Here is an 18313-nt window from a genome sequence, read left to right as displayed (position 1 = left end):
GAGGAAGTCATTGCAGATGCAGTGGAAATAGCAAGAGAACTAGAATTAGAAGGGCAGCCTGAGGATGTGATTGAACAGCTGCAATTTTATGATAAAACTTTAATGGGTGAGGAGTTGCTTCTTATGGATGAGCAAAGAAAGTGGTTTCTTGAGATAGAATCTACTCCTAGAGAAGATATTGTGAAGATTGTTGAAATGACAACAACAGATTTAGAATATTACATAAACTAAGTTGGCAAAAGTAGCAGCAGAGTTTGAAAGGACTGACTCTAATTTTGAAAGAAGTACTACTGTGGGTAACATGTTAATAAACAGTATTGCATACTACAGAGAAATCATTCATGAAAGGAAGAGTCAATCAATATGGAAATCTTCACTGTTGTCTTATTTTAAGACAAATAAAATATGGGTGGCCACAGCCACCCCACCCTTCAGCAACCGCCATCCTGATCAGTCAGCAGCTATCAATATAGAGGCAAGACCTTCCACCAGAAAAAACACTATGACTATTGAAGGCACACATGACGGTTACCAATTTATAGCAATAAAGTCTTTTTGGGTATGTACATTGTTTTAGACATAATGCTGTTGCACACTCAATAGACTACAATACAGCAAATATACCTTTTATATGCATTGGGAAACCAAAAAATCATGTGACTCACTTTATTTTCATATTTGCTTTATTATATTGGTCTGGAACCAAACCTGCAGTATATCTGAGATATACTTATATATAGCAACATTAACCATCTAGAGAGATGAAAATTGAAACCACAATGATATATTACTACACACTTACTAGAAATGCTAAAATGAAAAATAGTGACAACACCAAATGATGGAAAGTATGCAGAAGAATAAGATCATTCACATATTATCACTGGGAATGTAAATGCTACAGCCACTCTGGAGAAAACTTGAGCAGTTTTTGTTTTTGTATAAAATTAAACATGCAACTACCATATGACCCCAGCAGTTGCACTCTTGAGCATTTATCCCAGAGAACTAAAACTTTCATGTGTACACAAAAACATGTACACAGATGGCAATAGCAGCTTTATTCACATTTGCCAAAAACTGGATTCATCACAGAGGTCCTCAAACAGTAAATGATTAGTCAAACCATATTACATCTATACCATGGAAAACCATTCAGCAGTAAAAAGGAACAAACCATTGATAGATAGAAGCAATGACTTGGATGAATTGCCAGAAAATTATGATGAGTGGGGAAAAAGGCAATCACAAAAAATTAACATACTGCATGATTTCATCTATATAACTTTTTTTTTAATTTTATTTTATTTTTAAACTTTACATAACTGTATTAGTTTTGCCAAATATCAAAATGAGGGTTCAGGATGGGGAACACATGTATACCTGTGGCGGATTCATTTTGATATATAACTTTTAAAAATGATAAAATTACAGAAATGGAGAATAAATTTGTGATTGCTAGGGGTTAAGGACACGTTTAGGGAATGCTATAGGGAGGTGAATTTGCTTTTAAAGGGCAACACAGAGGGCCCTGTAGTTACTGAATGTTTCTCTATCATGGCTGTGATGGTGGTCACACAAATCTGCTCATATGACAACACTGCATAGAAGTAAACACACACGTACACACATATGACCAGTAAAACTGAGGAAATCTGAATATGATAATAGGGTTGTAGCAATATTAGTTTCTTAGTGTATATGTTCTATAGTCACATATAGCTATTATCACTGGGAGAACCTAGGTACAGCATACTTAAGATATCACTGTGCTATTTTCTACAACTTCATGTAATAAAATTACCTCAAAATGTTTTAAAAGTCAATGCACACTTTAAAAAGTGAACAGATAACGCAAAATCAATGTCCTAAAATGAATGCATTTCTCACACACAACGAGGCTGTCCTACAGGCTCTTGTTTCAACCTAATTTGATTTTTCAAAGGTTCTTTTTCTCCTTATTATCTGATCTTAACTGTGTTCCCAATGGGTTAGGTGCTCTTCAGTTTCGTCTCCTTCCTGCTGTGTATTACTTGTATTTCTCTGGTCCTTGACATGTTTTGAGTGCATTTTAACCACTGATGAAAGGCACTTACTCTACTAAAGATGCTTGTGGGAAGCAGATGAGTAGAGAATTCCTTTTGAGGAATCTGGGACTGCATGCAAGTGGTTTTTACAACAAAGTAGAAATAGTACAATGGTACAACAAAGAGAGGTGCTGTTTAGTCTCTAAGTCATGTCCAACTCTCTTGTGGCCCCATAGACTGTAGCCTGCCAGCCTCATTTGTCCTTGGGATTTCCCAGGCAAGAATACCGGAATGGGCTGCCATTCCCTTCTCCAGGGGATCTTCCTGACCTAGCAATTGAACTTGCATCTCTTCTGTCTCCTGCATTGGCAGGCAGTTTCTTTACCAAATGCACCACTTTGGAAGCAGTCGCTCAGTTGTATCTGACTCTTTGCAACCCCATAGACTGTAGCCTGCCAGACTCCTCTGTCCATGGGATTCTCTAGGCAAGAATACTGGAGTGGGTTGTCATGCCCTCCTCCAGGGGATCTTCCCGACCCAGGGATCAAAACCAGGTCACCAGCATTGCAGATAGATTCTTACCATCTGAACCACCAAGGAATTTAACAAAGAGGGGATGACACTCAAATAATAATTGAAGAGATCCTTCTTCATTATGCCTCTCCTTTCTTTTGCTTTGTATACTCCCTCTATTCTACCACTCTTGATTCTGCATGCTGTTCTTGAAAAATGCAAAAGGCTGCCTTTAAGTTGGGTAGTTTGCTGGGAGAGGAGACACCAGGCTTTCAAAGAGAACGTGTTCCAACCATCAGAGCCAATCAGAAGTTTATTTATAGACTCATAAAGGATATCCCCACCCAAATTTCTGGTTTGTTCCTGTTGCTTTTTGACTCAGGATCACCCTACCAACTTTGGTGCCCAAGTGGGTAACTGAACCCTATATCTCAGCTTGTCCTTCTCTCCAATTCCTAATTGACTAACTGGATTCTGGTGTCTGTTGGCTTCTACTGTTTTTGATTCCTTAATATCTTGGCACTGGCAGCTCATGTGGGCTTACCTCATTATACAGCAAAACAATTGAATGGCCAAACCGTGGAATTAGACTGCCTAAGTTTGAATTGTTAACTCCCCACTTACTAACTGGGGGACCTTGAATGGCAAACTTACTGCTCTAGATTTTAGTTTCATCTGTAAAATGGGTATAATAATGGTTCTTAACTCTAGGTTGTGGTAGGATTCAGTGAGTTATATAAAGCACTTAGAATAGTGCTTGGCACATAATAAATGAAATAATGCATGGAAAGTCATTACTGATGTGCCTGACACTAGTAAACACTTCATAAATTTTAATTATTACAACTACTATTACATTATTATTCTTCTATAATTAAGAAAGGAAAATTTTTTTAAAATCTGAGGAAAGATGATCTGAATAGAAACTTTTCTGTGAAATGTGATTAATAGCCACTTCTGGGAAGTATATAACATTTATTTTAAAATGTTTGAGCAAATTTTTGGTAGGCTTTGATGAGCCTAAGGGCTCTTCTGGGAAGTGAGTTTCTTCCAAATGGCCTTATGAGAAGTGACCTACACAGTAGTCAGTCTCACAGCAAGTCTAATAATTTTAGCTAGATTATTACTTTCTTGACTCTAATCTAAAAATGTTATTTACTACTTGCTCATTCCATAAAATGTCTCCAAGAAAGAAATATAAATGTAGAGAGGGAAGCTAAGAGGAGATTAATGGGGTCTCCTCTGTTCACCATTCCATCTATTCTTCCTCAAGGAGCTGAAAGAAAAGACTAGATAAATACATAGTTGATCTCTTAATACCCTTTTAAGGATTTACACTATCTGCTTCTTGAATTGTATCTCATACCCACCCTGCTCTTAGCTCACTAAACTCCTCCATGAACAGCTCTTTCTTTCCCTTACACAGGTAAAGCTCTTTTCTGCCTCAGAGCTTTTGTATCTATTGATCCTTCTAGTGATAATGCTCTACCCACTTCTGCAACCCCACTGCTCTCACCTAGTTTCAGCACAGAGCTCTGTCTAGCCCCTTAGCTTAGAGGTTATTTATAGTTATATATTCCATGATACCCCACAGTTATCCATAGTAACACTCTGTATAATTTACTTACCTACTTCACCTCTGACATAAATCCTTGTATATCCTGAAGCCCTCATCACACAAGTTTTCAAGAAATATTGGATGGATAGATGGAAGAATGAAGAGGGGATGATGAATGAATTAATGAGAAAATAGATGAATGAATATCATAGAAAAAATATAAATATTCACAGAGCTACTGAATGATAGAGTACAAAAGAACTCAAATGATCTTTTAATGTAATCTTCATCTTTCATAAACTTAGAAACTGAGTCCAGAAAAAGGAATGTGGCCTGGTTAAGATCTCTAGTTAGTGGCAAAGTCAGAACCAGAATCTAGGTCTCCCAACTACAAGTTATTCATTCACTCATACATTCATTCAACAAATATCTGCTGAGAGCCAGTACATGAGAGACACCATTCTAGGCTCCAGGGATATATTAGTAAACAAATCAGGCAAAAAATCCTACCTTCTTGGAGCTTATATACTTGTGGGGAGAGAGACACTATAAATAAGGTAAGTAAATTTTGTGTGAGAAAGTAGCACATCCACATCTGTTCCTTAAACATACACTGAGCTTATTCTTGATTCATTTGCTATTCTTTAAGAATTAAAAAGAAAATAAAGTAGCATAGCCAAGGTTCTTTCCTTCTGCCTTATTTGTCTACACATGCACACTTCTTCTTCAGAGCATGCTACCTCCTCTGTGGACCATCACAACACTAGATCTCTTTAGTACTCCATTTTCTGACAAACCACATTTTTCACTGAGTTCTAATCAACCATCATGTGCCCAGTATCAAACCCTCAGATAGGGCTTTTTGTTTTGAAATTCTCTTTTTCTGCTTCTCTGTACCATAGAAAACCAGTCAGGGATTAGCTATTTATGAGGCTGTGGAGAGAAATGGTCATAAAATTGACATTTACAGAAACTAATTTGGGACTTCTGCTTCCAGGAATATGTGATAGACATACTTCTCCCTATTTCTTCCACTAAGGACAACTAAAATCATGAAAATTACATTGAAAAACAAACATAAGGAGATACTGAAGGATGAAAAGGAGGAAAAAAAAAAGCACACCAGCTCGGGACCTCAGGACCCAGGGAACAATGTAGGCATGAGGTTCCTGTGTTTCTGTTTTGCCTCCTACAACTCAGACTTGTAGATGAATAAGTGATCTGGAATATGGAATAATGGAAATGACCCAATCTAAAGAGCAGATAGAAAGACAAATGAAAAAAATGAAAGCAACATACGAGAGCTATGGGATAATATAAAATGTGCCAATCTATCCATAATAGGAGATCTGGAAGGGGAAGAGAGAGAAGGGGATAAAAAATGTGTTTGAAGAAATTACAACTGAAAGCTTCCCGAATCTAAACAAGAAAACAGATATTTAGGTACAGGAAACATAGAGGGCCCCAAATAATATAAACCAAAACAGAGCCACACCAAGACATATAATTAAAACAGCAAAATTTAAAGATAAAGAGAGGATTCTAAAGGCAACAAGAGAAAAATGAAGAGTCAGTTACAAGGGAATCCCCATAAGGCTATCAGTTGATTTCCTTACAGAAACTTTGTAGGCCAAAAGGAAGTGACATGATAAATTTAAAGACCTGAAATGGAAAAACCTGAAACCAAGGATACCTTACCTAGCAAGATTATCATTTAGAGTAAGGAGAAGATATAAAGAATCTCTCAGACAAAGAAAAACTAACATAATTCAGCAATACTAAACATACACTTCTCTATATTGAATGGTATCCTCTAAAAATGAAGCAACACTCTATAGGAAAGGGAAAATCACAATAGGAAGGGTAGATATACAAAAGGATTGAAGATCAGTTAAATAAGCCAGTATGTAAATTTAAAAACAATAAAAATGCTGTGAAAGTAATTATAACTACAATAAACAGTAAAAAGATAAGCACAAAAATGTAAAATTGGACATCAAAATCATAAAATGTAGGGGAGGGGAGTATAAAAATTTAGATCTTTTTTAATGTTTGAGTTTGTATGACTCAGTTTACAGGAAGGATAGTCATGGGTCAATGTTCTTGAACTCCATGGTAATCACAAATCAAAAACATACACAAAATAAAAAAGATCACAAAAATAAAAATGAAAGGAACTCAAGCATACTACAAAGAAAATCATCAAACCACACACACACACACAAAAATAAATAGAACAAATGAACAAAGACAAACCACACATGAAAACAAACTGGAAAATGGCAATAGGTACATCACACACACAAACTAGGAAATGGCAAGAGGTACATACCTATCCATAATAACTTTAAATGTCAACAGACAAATGCTCTGATCAAAAGATACAGGAAGGTTGGATTAAAAAAAAAAAAAAACAAAAGAAGAAGAACCTACAAAATGCTGCCTACAAGAGACTCACTTCAGGGTCAAAGACACACAGATAGAAAATGAGGGGTTGAAAAATATATTTCATGCAAATGCAATGACAAGAAAGAGTGGGTAGCAATATTCATATTAGACAAAATAGACTTTGAAATAGGCCATAAAGAAAGACAACAGAAGGCATAATATAAAGACAAACAGATCAACAGAAGATATACCCCTTAACCAATATTCACCCAATATGCTGCTGCTGCTGCTAAGTCGCTCCAGTCGTGTCCGACTCCATGCGACCCCATAGAGGGCAGCCCATCAGGCTCCCCCATACTTGGGATTCTCCAGGCAAGAACACTAGAGTGGGTTGCCATTTCCTTCTCCAATGCATGAAAGTGAAAAGTGAAAGTGAAGTCGTTCAGTCGTGTCCGACTCTTAGCGACCTCATGGACTGCAGCCCACCAGGCTCCTCCGTCCATGGGATTTTCCAGGCAAGAGTACGGAGTGGGTTGCCTTTGCCTTCTCCTTCACCCAATATAGGAGCACCTAAATATATAAAACAAATACTAACAGACATAAAGGGAGAAACTGACAGGAATACAATAATAGTATGAGATTTTAACACCAATTGACACCACAGGAAAGATCTTTCAGACAGAAAATCAATAAGGCAACACAGGTCCCAAATGACACATTAGACAAGTCGAACTTTAACATCTACAAGACACTACATCCAAAAACAAACAAACAAACAAAAACCAGAATACAAATTCTTTTCAAGTGCAAATGCAATGATCTCTAGGATAGACCACATGTTAGGTCAGAAAACAAGCCTCAAAAAATTTAAGACAATCAAAATTATTTCAAGCATTTTGCTGACAACATTGGTATGAAACTAGAAGTCAACTAGGAATAGAAAAATGGGAAAAGAATGAACATGTAGAGACTAAACTACATGCTACTAAAAAATCAATGGGCCAATGATGAAATCAAAGAAGAAATCAGAAAATACTTCAGGACAAATGAAAATGAAAACACAATCTCATAAAATCTGTGGGATACAACAAAAGCAGTTCTAGGAGGGAAGATAATAGTGATATAGACCTTCCTCAAGAAATAAGAAACAAGAAATCGCAAACAACCTAAACTACCACCTAAAGGAATTAGAAAAAGAAGAGCAAACAAAACAAAAAGTAATTAGAAGGAGATAATGAAGATCCAAGAAGTAATCAACAAATAAAATATAGATAAAAATAACAGAAAAGATTAATCAAACCAAGAGCTTTTTTTTTTAATAGACAAAACAACAAACCTCTAGCCAGGCTCACCAAAACAGCAGGAACCTGCTGTATAGCACAGGAAACTCTGCCCAGTGCTCTGTGATGAACCAGATAGGTGGAATGGGGGTGACGTGGGAGGGAGGCTCAAAAGGGAGAGGATATATGTATACATAAGGCTGATTCATGATGTTGTACAGCAGAAACTAACACAAAATTTTAATTCCAATAAAAAATGATGGACACCAAATAAGGCCTATAGTCTAGTTAACAATGTTGCACCAATGCCAGTGTGCTGGTCTTGACATTGTGCTACAGATGTCAAGATGTTACCGTGGGGGAAGTTGGGGGACTTTATTACTCAAGTTTATAGTTACTAGGAGACTATACTTTGAAATAAAAATGTTTAAAAAAGAGAGAGAACTCAAACAAAATAAGAAATAAGAGAAATAACTTATATCACAGAAATATAAAAAAAAAAAAATCACACCAGAATACTGTAAATGGTTCAGTTCAGTTCAGTCACTCAGTTGTGTCCGACTCTTTGCAACCCCATGAATCACAGCACGCCAGGACTCCCTGTCCATCACCAACTCCCGGAGTTCACTCAAACTCATGTCCATCGAGTCGGTGATGCCATCCAGCCATTGCATCCTTTGTCATCCCCTTCTCCTCCTGCCCCCAATCCCTCCCAGCATCAGAGTCTTTTCCAATGAGTCAACTCTTTACATGAGGTGGCCAAAGTACTGGAGTTTCAGCTTTAGCATCAGTCCTTCCAAAGAACACCCAGGGCTGATCTCCTTTAGAATGGACTGGTTGGATCTCTTTGCAGTCCAAGGGACTCTCAAGAGTCTTCTCCAACACCACAGTTCAAAAGCATCAATTCTTCGGCACTTAGCTTTCTTCACAGTCCAACTCTCACATCCATACATGACCACTGGAAAAACCACTGCCTTGACTAGACAGACCTTTGTTAGCAAAGCAATGTCTCTGCTTTTGAATATGCTATCTATGTTGGTCATAACTTTCCTTCCAAGGAGTAAGCGTCTTTTAATTTCATGGCTGCAATCACCATCTGCAGTGATTTTGGAGCCCAAAAAAATAAAGTCTGACACTGTTTCCACTATTTCCCCATCTATTTCCCATGAAGTGATGGGACCAGATGCCATGATCTTACACCAATGAAATGGACAACCTACAAGAAATGGAAAAGTTTCTAGAAACATACAGCCTGCCAAAACTGAATTAAGAAGCAGCAGTAATTTGAACAGACTGATGACCAAAAGTGAAATAGAATCTATACTTTTAAAAATTCTTGCAAACAAAAGTCCAGGACCAGATGGCTTCACTGGGAAATTCTACCAAACATACAAAGAACTAATATACATTCTTCTCAAACTCTTCCAAAAGACTGAATAGGAGGGAACGTTCCCAGGAACATTCTTGAAGGGACATCACCCAATACCAAAACCCTTTAAAAAGACAATACACACACAAAAAAAATTACAGGCTAATACACTTTATGAATATAGATGCAAAAATCTTTTAAAAATATTATCAAACAGAATCCAACAATATTTTAAAAGGATCATACACTATGATCAAGTTGGATTCATCCTAGTTTCACAAGGATGATTCAACATACACAAATCAATCAATGTGGTATACCACAGTAACAAAAGGAAAGAGAAAAACCATAGGGTTGTCCTTATAGATGCAGAAAAAAGTGTTTGATAAAATTCAACATTCATTCATAATAAAAACCCTCACCAATGTGACTATAAGTGGAAACACACCTCAACATAATAAAGGTCAGTTATGACAAACCCACAGCAAATATAATAGCTGAAAACCTTCCGACTAAATTCAGGAATAAATCAATGGTATCAACTTTTAACACCTCTATCCCTAGTGGCTCAGCTGGTAAAGAATCTGACTGCAATGCAAGAGACCGGGGTTCAATTCCTGGATCAGGAAGATCCCCTGGAGAAGGGAATGATAACCCACACCAAAATTCTTGCCTGGAGGATTCCCTGGAAGGCTACAGTCCATAGGATCACAAAAAGTCAGACATGACAGAGAAACTAACACTATACTATACTATTCAACATAGTATTGGAAATCCTAGACACAGCAATCGGAAAAGAAAAGAGTTATCCAAATTTGAAAGGAAGATGTAAAACTCATTATTTGCAGATGACATGCTACTTTATATAGAGAATCCTAAAGTCTTCAAAGAAAAGTATCACTAATACTTAATATACAGAAATCTACTGTGCATGTTTATACTAACAATGAAATATCACAAAGAGAAAGTGAAAAAAAATCCCATTTAAAATCATAACAAAAAATTACTAGGAATAAACTTAGCCAAGGAAGTAAAAGACCTATATGCTGAAAACTATAAAGCATTCATAAATGAAATGGAAGATGATTCAAAGAAATACATATCCAGCAACCTTGGATTAGAACAATTCATATTGTTAAAATGTCTATACTACCTAAAGCAGTACAGATTTAATACCATCCCTATCAAATTATCCATGATGCTTTTCACAGAACTAAAACAAATAATCCTGAACTTTATATGGAACCACAAAAGACCCAGAATTGTCAAACAAATCCCAAGGACAACATAATAACAGTCACATACGACAAAACCACAGCAAACATTATCCTCAGTGGTAAAAATTGAAAGCATTTCCTCTAAAATCAGGAACAAGACAAGGGTGCTCACTCTCACCACTACTATTCAACATACTTTTGGAAGCCCTAGCCCGAGCAATCAGAGAAGAAAAAGAAATAAAAGGAATGCAGATTGGAAAAGAAGTAAAACTGTCATTGTTTGCAGATGACATGATCCTCTATATAGAACCACAAGACAATTGCTAGAATTAATCAATGAATATAGTAAAGTTGCAGGATATAAAATTAATACACAGATATCTCTTGCATTCTTATACCCGAACAATGAAAAAAACAGAAACAGAAATTAAGGAACCAACACATTTACCATTGCAATGAAAAGAATAAAATACTTAGGAATAAATTTACCTAAAGAAACAAAAGACCTATATATTGAAAATGATAAACCACTGATGAAAGAAATCAAAGATGACACAAATAGAGAAATATACCATGTCTGTGGATTGGAAGAATCAATATAATGAAATGAATGTACTGCCAAAAGCAATCTATAGATTCAATGCAATCCCTATCAAGATCAATGGTATTCTTCACAGAACTGGAACAATTTCACAATTTGTATGGAAACAACAACAAAAAAGACTTCGAATAGCCAAAACGATCTTGAGAAACAAAAACAGAACTGGAGGAATCAACCTTCCTGACTTCAGGCTCTACTACAAAGCTACAGTCATCAAGACAGTATGGTACTGGCACAAAGACAGAAATATAGATCAATAGAACAAAATAGAAAACCCAGAGATAAATCCACACACCTATGGACAACTTAACTTTGACAAAGGAAGCAAAAATATACAATGTAGAAAAGACAATCTCTTTGACAAGTGGTGCTGGGAAAACTGGTCAACCACCTGCAAAAGAATGAAACTAGAACACTTTCTAACACCATATACAAAAATAAACTCAAAATGGATTAAAGATCTAAATGTAACACCAGATACTATAAAACTCCTAGAGGAAAACAGGCAGAACACTCTCTGACATAAATCACAGCAAGATCCTCTATGATTCACCTCCCAAAGTAATGGAAATAAAAATAAAAATAAACAAATGGGGCCTTATTAAACTTAAAAGCTTTTGCACAATGAAGGAAACGATAAGCAGGTGAAAAGGCAGTCTTCAGAATGGGGAAAAATTATAGCAAAAAAGAAAACCGACAAATTATTAATCTCTAAAATATACAAGCAGCTCATGTGGCTCAATACCAGAAAAATGAATGCAATCAAGAAGTGGCCTGAAGAACTAAACAGACATTTCTTCAAAGAAGACATACAGAGGACTAATAAACACATGAAAATATGCTCAATATCATTCATTATTAGAGAAATGGAAATCAAAACCACAATGAGGTATCATGTCATGCCTGTCAGAATGGCTGCCAACAAAAAGTTTATAAACAATAAATGCTGGAGAGGATGTGGAGAAAATGAAACCCTCTTACACTGCTGGTGGGAATGCAAACTGGTATAGCCACTATGGAGAACACTGTGGAGACTCCTTAAAAAACTGGAAATAGAACTGTCATACGACCCAGAAATCCCACTACTGGGCATACACACCAAGGAAACCAGAGTTGAGACACATGTACCCCAGTGTTCATCACAGCACTGTTTACAATAGCTAAGACATGGAAGCAACCTAGATGTCCATGGGCAGATGAATGGATGAGGAACTTATGGTACATATACACAATAGAATATTACTCAAATATAAATAAGAATGCATTTGAGTCAGTTCTAATCAGGTGTATGAAATGGGAGCCTATTTTACAGAGTGAATTAAACCAAAAAGAGAAACACCAGTGCAATATATTAATGCATCTATATGGAATTTAGAAAGACAGTAACAACAATCCTATATGCAAGGCAGCAAAAGAGACAGATGTAACAGACTTTTGGATTATGTGGGAGAAGTCGAGGGTGGGATGATTTAAAGAATATCATTGAAACATGTATATTACCATATGTAAAACAGATGACCAGTTCAAGTTCAATGCATGAAGCAGGGCACTCAAAGCCAGCACTCTAGGACAACTCAGAGAGATGGGGTTGGGAGGGACTTGGGAGGGGGTTTCAGGATGGGGGGACACATGTGCACCCATGGGTGATTCATGTAGATGTATGGCAATAACCACCACAATATTGTAAAGAAATTATCTTCCAACTAAAATAAATAATTATAAAAATAGACAAGCTATTACCAAAACAAATGAGACAAGAACAAATGGTATCAAGAAAAATATTAAGGTTTCCTTCCATCTGTCATCTATGATTAAAATCACAAAAAAAGGGGGAAGGGTTAGATATGTACAATTATTTTGAAAATGGAATTATTTTATAAATAAACTAGTAAATGGAGAAGAACTGAGTTAAACTTGGCAACTTCTGCCATATCTGTTAGTACATAGATACCATAGTTATGTCAGTATAGCATTCCTTTCATTCGTGCAACTTTTTTTTATACAACTACTTTTTTTTTAATAGAATGACTAATTTTATTTTGCTTAGAAAAATAACGACCTAAAGTCCCATTCTTATTTTCTTTTTTAAAATATTTTCTTCATTGCAGCATACAAGATCTTTAGTTTTGGTATTCTAACTCTTAGCTGAAGCATGTGGGATCTAGTTCCCTGACCAGGGATCAAACCTTGGCCCCCTACACTGGGAACACAGTCTTAGCCATTGGACTACCAGAGAAGTACCCCCCAATTCTCCTTTTCTTATATGATTTTGTTTCAAATTTGTCCTTGTGACTTTTTCATAATAACAAAGTGGTGAACTATTAGCAAAGTGAATAGATAAACATGCCTTATGTATCTCTTAACTCTGAATAAGTCAAATGTTTACATCATCCAATACTGTAGTGAGTGAAAATTAGTCTTCAATAAAAATCTCAGTGCAAATAATGGCGCTAGTCTTTAAAGGTCATGTTTTTAAAGTCGTCTCACATTCTGGAGACCAAAGAAAGGAGGTTTTTCTTATTACCTTTGTTTTTTTTTAGGGATGAAATTTTAATGGTTCTTCTGCATTGCAAGGGCTTCCCTGGTATCTCAGTGGGTTAAGAGTCTGCCTGCAATGCAGGAGAGCCAGGTTTGATCCCTGGATTGGGAAGATCTCCAGTAGAAGTAAATGGCAACCCACTCCAGTATTATTGCCTGGAGAAATCCATGGACAGAGGAGCTTGGTGAGAGCTACAGTCCACGGGGTCACAAAGAATCAACACAACTGAATAACTAACACTTTCACTGCATAGCAAGAAATGAGCCAACACTAGACAAACTTAAGAAGTATACAAGGCTTGTCCTTCCAAAACCAGGATACCCCATGTGTGTTTTCAATACTACAGAACATCTTGAATTCTAGGCCTATACACTCTACTCAAAACTATCTCCAGCCCCACCTTTTTCTTGGTATCTTATTCCCTTTGGATATTATTTTCTACTAGAAAATTACCAAATTCATAGGTTCAGTTAAGAATTTCAAGGATATAATCCACAAAAATGACTAATGATATGAGCTTTTGGGGATGCAAAACTAACAGTGGGAAAATGGGCTTCTTTCGTGCAGTTCCAGAGCAAATCCTGAATAAGATACATTGTCATTTAAAAAAAAATTACTGTGCTATTTTTCTATTACTTAAAGTATCCAATAAGAAATGTGCAAAAGGACTAAGACCTCATGCATTTCAGGAAAGTCTTTGTTTCTAATCTCAAACTTATTAAGATTCTACCAAGAGATAGCCATCAGTGCAAAAAAATTAAAAAAAAATTTGCAATCAATACAATGGTTAAGATTGCATATAAAAAGTTTAAAAAAAAAACCCAAAGAATCAACATTGTAAATCAACTATACCTCAACTTTAAAAAAGAAGATTGTATGCAAAGTACATAAAAGGATGCATATTTTGAGGATATGGCTAAAACCTCACCATGTCTACTTTAAGTAATGACTTGACTAATAACAAGATATAATTCTGGGCATGACATTCTCAATATCAATTTCATACAGTCTCAGATTTCCTATATTAGTGACAAAACTGAAAAATATAGAACAAGTAAGTATTCATTTTTATTCCATCTATCTTTAGTTAATTGAGTTCTTTCTCTGCCTATTTTTTATCCATAGCCTTTAGTGATTATATGATATATTTTGCTCCTTTGCTTATTGTTTATCTCTACCTAACTTGGGAATAAAGTATAAATTTGTGAGGACAAGGAAATTTTTTTACCACTGTATCTCCAGTGCCTGAAACACTCTGTCACAGAGTAGATGCTTAACAAACATCTGATGTATGAAAGAGAATGAGAATGATACCACTATATTAAGAGACAACACAGATTCTATTATAATGAAACAACATAAAAGGAGATGAATGATTGATACAAATGCCATGATATGTTTGTATCTATATTTGTCACTGACTCGATGGACATGAGTCTGAGTGAACTCCGGGAGTTGGTGATGGACAGGGAGGCCTGGCGTGCTATGATTCATGGGGTCGCAAAGAGTCGGACACGACTGAGTGACTGAACTGAACTGAATGAACTATAAAGCTATGGTTGACTGGTGGTTTGGTGGTTTAGTTGCTAAGTCATGTCTGACTCTGTGACCCCCATGGACTGTAGTCAGCCTGGCTCCTCTGTCCTTGGGATTTCCCAGGTAACAATACTGGAGTGGGTTGTCATTTCCTTCTCCAGGGGTATTCCCAACCCAGGGATAAAACCCATGTCTCCTGCATTGCAGGTGGATTCTTGACCAACTGAGCTACGAGGGAAACTCTGTTTGATTGAGGTGCTTGCTAATTTACCTGGTCTGTTTATAGACTATATGTAAGAGCATCTGGATGTTCATAATTACAAAATGCACTGAGAGAAAATTAGTTTTGTTAGCAAATATTTGTTACTGTTCTTTTTAAATTATGTTTTCTTCAGTAACTATATCAACACATTTTACGATTGCTCCCTCTTTCTAAATTATATAAATGGATTCATTTGAATCTCAATGGAGATGAGGCAGACTATAAAAATACTTGAATAATGAGCATATTGTTTTTCAAAACCATGGAAGACACATAATAAAGTCAAGATTCTGATAAAATATATATATGCTTGCAAGTAAAACTTCAGAGTTAATGTACAACTGCAAACGGTACTAATACAGATTTGTTTAACATCTAGTATGTGTACAAGAAAATCAAAACAAACAAAAAAGTGGAGAAGTTCATGCAGAACTTAAACTTTTGTGTGGAGGCATTAAACATTAGTGGACAAAGAAATACTCAGGAAAAGAAAATGTGTTGTTCAATTAAAGATAAATTTTTTCCCGTATGCATGATCTCAAGTTATCAGTCCTTCATGAAAAAATTATTTGACAACTAATTTAGCAAAGTAATAACTGATGGTATAAACACCAGCAGAAGTTTTGCTGAGCAGCAGATCTATTTAAACCTCAGATTAAAGATAAAACACCCGAGGAATCTATGGTAATAAAACAGAATGGAAATGCTACAATGAAAATACGGAAATAAGATAGCTGTTTAAAGTAGACTGGTGAAATTAAAACAATGAGATACGATTAAACACTCATTGGAAAGGTCAAATACAAAAATCTGACAATACCAATTACTGGCAAAGATGAGGAACAATAGGAACTCTCATTCAAATGTGTAAAATGTGTTGATATATATATTTATATATAAAATGTGTTTTTATAGTTACTGAAGAAAATTTATATATAAAATGATATATACATTTATATATAAAATGTGTTGATATAGTTACTGAAGAAAATATATTTTAAAAAGAACAGTAACAAAATATTTGCTAGCAAAACTAATTTTCTCTCAGTGCGTTCTGTTAGTGGGAATGCAAAATGGTACAGTCAATTTGGAAGTAATTACTTATATAGCTAAACACTGTCATACCACATGATCTAGCAATTATCCTCCTAGATAGGTAACCAAATGATTTGAAAGCTAATGCTCACACAAAAACATGAATATGAATTTTATAACAGCTTAATTCATACTCTCTCTCTCATACATACACATACAAACACACAAATTGGAAGCAACCAAAGTGTCCTTTAATAGATGAATGGATAAACAAACTATGGTACATCAACATAACAGAATACTATTCAAGAATAAAAAGAAATGAGCTATCAAATCACAAAAAGAAATGGATGAAAACTGAATGCATATTATTAAGTAAAATAAGCTAGTCTGGGAAAGGTTATACACTGCATGATGCCAATTATATGATTCTAGAAAAGGTAAAACTGTACAGCAAATAAAAAATATCAGAGGCTTTTTCTTTTGCTGCAGAATAGTTTTATTAGTTTGGATACAGTTTGTTGGCAGTCAACAATGCCTCATCTACTTTGACACACAAATCCACTCAATCCGAGTCATCGTTGTCACCCCATACCTCATATATTGTAATGTTATTGTGTGTGTCTGCAGGAACCTCGATATAGGGACGTTTGTGGTTAACAGTGGTTGCAGCAACGAGTTTCAGATTCTGCACCCTGGACACAAAGTTCACAAGGTCCTTCTCAAGCTGGGTTAAGGTAGCGAACATGTTTTGTCAGGGGAAGCCTTTTTCTTCTTTTCTGAAGAACCAAATGAACAGCCCCGATGGGCACAACAAGTGCACACCTTACCCTTGTCACCGTCTCCTGGAAACTTCAGTATCACCAACACCACAAGGAGGAGAAAAACCCAGTGCGACTTGCTCCCAAGCCAGCCTTGGGCATGCTCTGGTTGATTCTGCCGAATTCAAAAGTGCCTTCCGCAGGGCACCTTCCCCGGGAGATCTACAACTTCATCTCTCAGAACATAAAACACATAGGTACAGAAAAAGGACACACACGTAGGCCAGAAAAAGAACCATATTAGAGACCGCATAGTGAGCCGAAAGGAAGTGGCTCATGGTGTGCTGGTCTCCCCTTGCATCTGGATACTAAGGACCTAGCAGGGCTAGGCCTTTGGTGATGTCACAGAGGGCCCCACCCTGGCCAGAATCCATCTGGCCATTGTGATAACTTCAAGGCAGAGGATAAGGAGGCTTGTGGGGTAGGGGAGGGAGGGTCAACTAGGAGTAGGGCTTAAAGGGACATTTCCAGTGGGCAATTGAAAAAGAGGCAGGGAATAACAGAATGCCATCTCCTTGTCAGTGTATTCTTTCTGAACCTGGTGCTCTACTGGGAGGGGGGCTCATCTTCTATTTTTATTTTTCCATTTGTTGAATCCAGACACTGTGGTGAGCAAAGCAGACCCAGGGGCATGTGCCCCTGTGGAGCAGAGAGCAAAGGGCGAAAGAAAGATATTAAACCAGAGGCCAAAACCGAGGAGCCACTGGTGTGTTTTGTGTGGCCTACACAGTTCCTAAAGATGATTGTGCTCAGTGAAACTATTCTGTATGATGTTATGTTAAATACATTGACACTACATATTTGTCAAAACCCAAAGAACCTTACAGCACAAAAAGTGAATCAATGTATGCCTATTAAAAAAAAAAAAAACCAACATTTTTACATTAAGAATGGAATGCAGAATTTGACTAAACAATCCAATTATATTACAAATGTATGAAACCACCTCACTAAGATACCCTGACTTAAGTAACTTCAAAAATGAACAGAGTTTGCAAGACTAAAAGCAAAAGAAAAAAGCACTGTAATCTAGTTGATAGTGCTCTTTCTTGTAGGGGTACAGGTCAACAATCCTGATACTGTTATACATGTCTATTTGTATTAAACAGTCAAATGGATGGCACATGAGTATACACACATTTATTTCTTTGTTCTGTTAGCTGAAAG

The 18313-nt window shown here is 36.3% G+C and overlaps 1 pseudogene; it reads right to left on the bottom strand.

Annotated features, from left to right (window-relative positions):
• Positions 1-16890: 16890 nt before the first annotated feature.
• On the bottom strand, positions 16891-17399 carry LOC129639239 (protein FAM209-like; annotated as a pseudogene).
• Positions 17400-18313: the final 914 nt, after the last annotated feature.

This window comes from Bubalus kerabau, chromosome X (assembly GCF_029407905.1).
Source record: "Bubalus kerabau isolate K-KA32 ecotype Philippines breed swamp buffalo chromosome X, PCC_UOA_SB_1v2, whole genome shotgun sequence".
In the NCBI taxonomy this organism is placed as follows: Eukaryota; Metazoa; Chordata; class Mammalia; order Artiodactyla; family Bovidae; genus Bubalus; species Bubalus kerabau.
The sequence above is the reverse complement of the archived record's forward strand: the minus strand, read 5'-3'. Positions and strand labels throughout refer to the sequence as shown.